We start from the raw sequence: 7,548 nt of genomic DNA, 5'->3' as shown, positions 1-7,548 counted from the left end.
CACCTAATTATGGCCCCGAACCCGTAATGGTTTCCTGGCACTTTTCCCTTGCGAAAGTCAACAAGTGCCACAAGTGCCTTAATGTGTCTTTCATGTCACTTGCCCGGCCAACAATGGGCAGGAAATCGGTACGGTGACGACAATAATTAGTCCTCAATTTGCTCTTTAAGCGGATCACATAAGGGATAATTTTCCGTGGTGCGTTGTACTTAAAGGGTGTTGCGGTCAACAAAAACGCCGTTAAAATTAACACTTGAAGGTTTTGAGAGGGTAAAGATTGTGGTAAAAAGTTGCGAAGCGTGTTGTTCGGCCGTTTCCTGTGTGAAGGATTTGGGATAAAAAAAGGTGTAGAAAACCACACCGGCCCTGAACGATTCGAATGCACTGAAATACTGTTGAGAATTTGAGAGTTATGGGCCATTAATGGCCTACTTATCTGTTAAAAGTATTGTGTTTAAAGACAAATTAAGTAGACACATCGATGGTTAATTTCGTAATGTCATCGAGAGGTTATAAAATTAGCAATATATAAAGCTGCTATTAAAATATCGAATCTAAACCTATTACAATACAATACTCTTGCACTGCGTACCTCACACCGTTTAGAATAAGTTTAGAAATGACGTAAACCTTAGGTAGGTATGATGCGGAAACAAAGTCATTCTTCATTTTTTTTAAAGAACAATAGAACTACCTACATACATTACATTTAACGAATAACGGGTCAAAAGCACCAGGCCCCGTAGCCAACATGCCAATCGCTAACGCTCCGTATCGAACGAAACGCAACTGTCACTGTCACACAAATATGGAAGAGTGATAAAGAGACACGGGGTTATTAGTCGACCGCCATTTTGGTAACATCGCCTCGTGATTCATTTCTTTGTTTTTGCTTATTAATATTGTTTAAAGTGTAATATTGATAGCGTATTATGCAGTAAACTAATGTGGAAGTGTGCAGATAATGAAAAAATAATCATGAAACGCGTTTAACCACCATTCTGGCGTCAACGCCGGGTAGCCCACGCGGGTTCTTGTAAAGTCCAGCTATCGCCTTACAAGAACTGAGAACCCCAACTACCGAACAACGTCGTGCTCTAAAGCATTTATTTTGATATTTCTACCTCTAACCGTGGCTGGCTAGAGCCCTAGAGGCCATAATTTTATACTTTTATACCGTACACTGTCTGAATTTTATTACAAATAATATTAATTAGATCCCATGTGGGATCCACTTTGATGTTGGCGAAATCATCGACAGTATCGATGGAGCCATATTACCCAAAGATTGAATTGAATTGATAAAGAGACACGAAGCGATTCGATGGCGAAGCGATATTAAGCGATTGTCACCTTGGCTAGGCCGCCAGGCATTTATCTACCTACAGCGATCTTCTCAAATTTGGATGCAAGTAATTTATAAATACATATATAATATATACATCGCCTTCCTCGGTCACTTACTTATTTAAAATCGTCACACCTTATAAAGGCCGCATCGATTCCTCCCGACACTTGCGATATAACACCAAAATCACCTGACACAAAACACTTATTAACAGGGACCAACATGGGCTTCGATCGAGAACGAAAACGGTAAGAATATTTCAGATTCATATCTTCTTGCAATCTTAAAAGACAAAATAATAATAAAGATTGCTCATTGACGTGACTTCAAGTACCTAACTGGTAAAGCTGTAATGAGTTATCGTTAAGGATTACAATCGTGTTTACAGTGCTGATCAGAGATCAGAACGCCATCCAAAAATGTATGGTATGTAAGTGAGAAAACACCATGAACGAATCAGGATATTCCCACTCTGAGTTGGAAAATGGCTGTCGTATTAGTAAGGCCTCGTGCCTGTCTTAGGTCAGCTCTGTTCAATTTCCGACTCTGATGGTAGGTATTGCAAACAGGGAAGCGGTATGAACCCAATCGAACTAAGGCGTAAACAAGCAATGGGGAGTATGGGGATTACACGTCCTTATAATATACTTCTCTCTGTTGTCTTGGTAGGTCTGTAAATCTGTAAACACCACACGTGATGTTATGTGTTAGAAAGACATAAGTCCGCACTATTATATGAGACATAAGCCGTTTATAATAACGAAGGTAGTGTGTCGATAAGCTGTGTTTGGCATACAGGGAATTTATTCCAATTGCTAGAAGAGACGTTGTTCCAAAGACTAGGAAAGTCGAACCAGAAACCGACTACGAAAGTTATTATGGATTTTGCGAGAGGAAATTTCTCTAAATAAATGTCATATACTAAGAAAAAGCCAGCCTGGGGCACCGGAGGCCTTGGTCACTTTTTCTTAGTATATGACATTTATTTAAAGTTTATAATGTATATAGTAGTTGTCTACTTGAAATAAAAAACAAATTAAAATATTTTCTGAAAATAATTTAATTTGTTCTAATACACAGAAAATTTCTCAGAAAGATCCTTGGTCCAAGTTCCAAATTAACCACCGAATAAAAGCTGTAGATTAAAAACTTGATGAGAGAAGACTTGCTGTTAGATACTACAAGTACGAGTAAGTACCTATATATCTAGTTGAACCTAATATCAATATGTTATTTCTTTTAGTAATTTCGGCTTAGTAATTTTCAGATAATAGATGAATGTTGGAAAGTGAAGAGGACATACCATGGCCATCAAACAATGCCAGGGCATAGCTACTACTAGGAAGATATCGCTTGAGCTTTACGTTGTAAACTCAAACTTTAATTCGTCTAGTAAAAAAATAATCATGTTTCAGGTTAGTTCTTCATTTTGCCGGCGAGCCAATGTAAATTACGGACCACGAGGTCGTATTATACTAGTCCATCTGACAACTCCACTCGCCAACGTTCGCGCAACAATGACAACGCACAAACAGCACGATGGCGATTGCATTGTCGCACCTCTTTGAGACGCCGCCGGCGGCGCGTTTGTCTGCTCGGTGGTAGGTGCAGATGTGTGGCCGAAAAAATGCTGCGTGACACGAATATGTGGAGCTCAGGTCCGTTTTGTTGGCACATGCGTGAACCGATTTATACATTGTTGATACTATGTACTCGTAACATTGATTTACTGATTTTTGTTTTAAAATTAAGCGCGACGAAATATAGGTATCATTTTATTCATGAAAGGTTTCTTGCACAAAAGTTTTGTAGATTCATTTAGGTGTCATGCCTTCGACACGAATTTCCACTTTTTAATAAATGGTTCGAATATGTTCGTTATAGTTTAATATGTAGAAATACAGTATTACTAAAGTGTCATTCAGTAGAACTTGCTAACTATGTAAACAAAGCGCCATACTAAATTGACACTAAATGTCAATTTACTAGTAACTTTTGTTTACATAGTTAGCAAGTTCTATTGAATGACACTTTACACAGGCAGTATATAATATGAAAAGGCAAACATTATCAACATTAAACTAGCGGTGCATTTATGACAGGTAAACTGAAGACATTATTAACACCACTGCTGCTTTACAATGTATGTATTTATTTAACGCCATAATCTTGTATGTAAATATTTCTCATAATAAATGGAGGGAATTCATATATCGAATAAGTATAGCCAGTTTCTCAAATTCTTCAGACATTCTTCAGCAAAATGTTCTTCTTGTACAAAGATATGCAACTGAAAGTGAAGTGAGTGCAAGTGATGAAGGACACTTCCAGTTACCTATGTTAAAGCTTTTCAAAGAACAGGCCGTAAACTTTATTCGGCCACTAAATTGAAGCATCTTTCAACAGCGGCTTCCACCGAATGAGCTAATTCTTGTTGTTCGCAACCTGTGAAAACTAACACGACTCGCTGCCCGTCTTGTTAAAATTCACGACTCAAACACCTTTGTCCTGACCGAGTAGAACAAATAAGTCTCGCGTGAAATCCGGATCGTTATATTGGCACAAGAGTGCAGCCATAAAAACCAGCATACTCATTAGCAGACTTTATAGTTACAGCAATAAGGATGTAAATCTAAAGGCTGCTATCAATTGACTGCATTTGCTTTCCAATTTTATGATAAATGCAGCATCACTGTTAAATCAAAAATACAAGCCCACTTTCATTGTATAAGCCACGGCCTTAAAGTTTCGAATGATTCCAAATTCTGACTGTAAAAGAATAAGGTTTGTCCTTCTGATAAAGAGTTCACGCATCGATATACTATCAACAGCAAAGCTGGTGCGTTTAACAAGTTCTTTCGTGATTGCGTTGTTAAAGTTCGTTGAGGTGCGAAGACTCGGAGGCTTGTGTAAGTTATTCAAAACACGCAACATACCGTGATAGCGGCCGTAAAAGGAGTATGGGTGCGGAATAACTATAGGTTAGAATAACTTCTTTAAAACCACCCTACCTTGTTAAGCTTTGAATCTTTTCGTTCGAGCTTTGGCCACTTTCAATTATCGGGCATCTACTGGTAGTTATTTTCTATTTATAGTACAGACCAAGTCTTGCTTGCATTACGTACCTTTTAAATTTACAAAAAGGTACGACATGACATGTATATATAATATATTCGACGATATTTACTTACAACAGTGGATAAAGATGAAATATATTCTTTTATACATCTCGTTACAATGAGGAGTTATTGTAACTGAATGTTATGTTCAAGGAATAATCAGAATAGTAGCTATAACGACAATGATAAAGTATCATGGATTTTCCCTTTGACAAAATAAACGATGGACACTAAAGATTCTTAAGATCTCATGGCAATGTCATCCCATAAAATTCATAACTAGCAGCTGTGACGGAAGGTAAGTCAACATCAATGTAACGCATAGCTCGCCGTGAAATCTGTCGCGAAATCTAAAAGCCGTTGCTGATCTTTGAATGCCGAACGAGCCTAAATCAAAGCACATGTGTTTGTAATGCTGACACCCGTTCAGCGCGTCGAATCGGCGAAGAAAGCCCGTACAAATCCCTAAGAAATAACCGAAAAACCGAAATTTTTCTGCGATTCGTCACAGCGCTGCGATTTCATGGGTCCCTATTGCCGTATCCTTCTATACGTTCGTATAAAACTACCTTTATCACAGTAAGGTGTCGCATACTTTTGTGATCCCGATATCGTCGGGTCGGAACGAATCGGGCTTAGAAATGTGGCCGATTTATCATTCTTAAACGTTGCCCGAACTTTACATGATAGGTATCCAATAAATGGACATCCGCTGCGTTTACGAAATGTCACGTTTCAGAACGGTTTTTTGACACGTACTGACATTTATTTTCGTAGAACACGTAGGGGTCCAAGAAACTGTAAATTTTACACAAAACGCATACATGGAATCTGTTTCTTTCAGCATGTGCAATTTCAATATTAACTTACAAAAACCTCTGAAGTTAAAATAAATTATTAAATACAAACCTGAACTATAGATACTTTATCGAATTTAAACTGTTGTGGGACATACTAGCATTGAATAATTTTATGGTTTGGACTCACTTGTTTGTCGCGCGAGTGACAAAAACAAGTGAGTCCAACAAAACAAGTTCGGAAAACAAGATCCGTTCTAGAGAAGAGAACGATACGATATGTACTAGATACCTGGCAGTTTTGATTTCAACTAGATATCTTTTGCAACTCAATTCTGGCAACTAATGTCACTTTTAGGTTAAATTGTCGTATTAAGATCATTTCAAAATCCTTTTGAGATCTAAAAATACATAACGAGACGTTTTAGACATTGTGGAAATCGTTCAAGAGTAATAACTCCAGAATCGCGGAAATGTCAAATTTGACAGGCTAGATCTTAAGGGTAACATTCCATTTCAGACCGCAGCTGCACTACTAGTACTGAACGCGTCGCTGTTACTGTTACTGTCAAATAAACTGTGTCGGTTTGTCAAAATTTCCATAGTAAAATGAACAGTAGTGCAGCTGCGGTTGGAAATGGACTGTCACCTTAAGAATATCGTTATCGTATCTTGGAGATGTCTAATAGATATGTAATAGATGTCTGAACTCGCTAAATTGCATGTTACTACCTAATTTCTGTACCTATCACATTTCTAGCAAATAAATTTCTATTTCTATTTATTTCTAGTTCAAAATCCGAATCGGGCCCCAAACCGTAGACTTATTCAATATTGATACTACAAATATTCTGCTAGTGCAATGAATTTACTTTTATACTTAGGTACCTAATCAGTGAAAAACATACCACGTGAAAAAAAACCTTGCAGGCATTAACATCCACATCGCGTAAAAGTATCATAAGTATTGATATACTCACACTTATGTAAATTAATTTCGCTACATCCAATTATTCCAAGAACACCGTGTAGAAAATTGTAAGCATACGCCAGTCCCATGATTATTTTGATTAAAACTTTTTGCCTAAGTGCTTTTTTGTTATAAACGCAACCTGGGCACGGTTATTATGTAAGTATTTTGACAAAATTTGATTCGGAGAAGTTCATTAACATATAAAATGTAAAAAAATACTATTCTCTTGCCTTTTCGAGTAAAAGTTAACTTCACTTCTTATTATAAGTCAAGAGTCTTGTCTTTGTGATACTATTATTTTTAGTTTAAAGTTGATTCTAAGAACTTACGTAATTCTATACCTCATACGTTCGATAAATCTATACCCACAATACTTTACATGTTTTTGTGATCTGTAAATAAACAAATTTAAAAAAAAACTTACAAAACCAGACAAAAAATTACAAAATGTAAGTATATTTATGCATGTCGAGAACGAAAATTCGTAATTTTTTTAGGCTACAGCCTAACAAAACCTGCAAACTTATTGCACCAGCTTGACTACTCTAAATGTCATAGTATTTTTACTTCAAGAAAACCTTTATTTTTTTGACCCCGTAGCCTTTACTACAGATATTAGGTGTTGAATTGAAACATTTTATAAAAACATAATATACTTAAACAGTCTCCATAGCCTATGAAGCTGGGCAAACCCGGATTCGAATTCGATTCCAAATAAGGATTTGGTTTTTCAATTGTGATGGTAGATTATGGACAATTTGTATGTATATTATGTAAGCAAAAGCATGTTTATCTTGGTCTAGTATCCAGCTTTGCTTAATTGTGTGACTGTGTAAGATTGTGTAAAAAAAACGTCAAAGTAGGTGTTTTTGTTAATGAAGACTGATTTGCGATTGTTAATAAATCATTTTATTTCATAATTAGACTTCTTAGCCGATTTGTTTTCTTTCTCTAAATTTATTTATGAAGTAGGTAAAGCAGCTATTTTCAAAAGCACATAGAGTTAGACCAATGCAACGATTTTGATAGCACACGCAGTGCATGTGTTACTCGTATTTATACGTCATAATTTAATAGAAGTTTGACAATCAAAATCATTGCAGACTTATCTTGGTTTAGCATAATAATATTAGGTAATACCTATACCTAAGTATCGAGTTTCTATATTTATCTACTTCTAATTCTAAACCTATGTACAAGACTTAATAGTCTTAATATAATCTAGATGCTATCAAATAAATTGCTATAGGCATAATTTCTTGCCAGATATCATCGCTACTGTTCACGGCCAGCAATTAATTATTTAGTAAT

This window comes from Cydia amplana, chromosome 14 (genome assembly GCF_948474715.1).
Source record: "Cydia amplana chromosome 14, ilCydAmpl1.1, whole genome shotgun sequence".
Taxonomy (NCBI): domain Eukaryota; kingdom Metazoa; phylum Arthropoda; class Insecta; order Lepidoptera; family Tortricidae; genus Cydia; species Cydia amplana.
Note: the sequence above shows the minus strand (reverse complement) of the source record.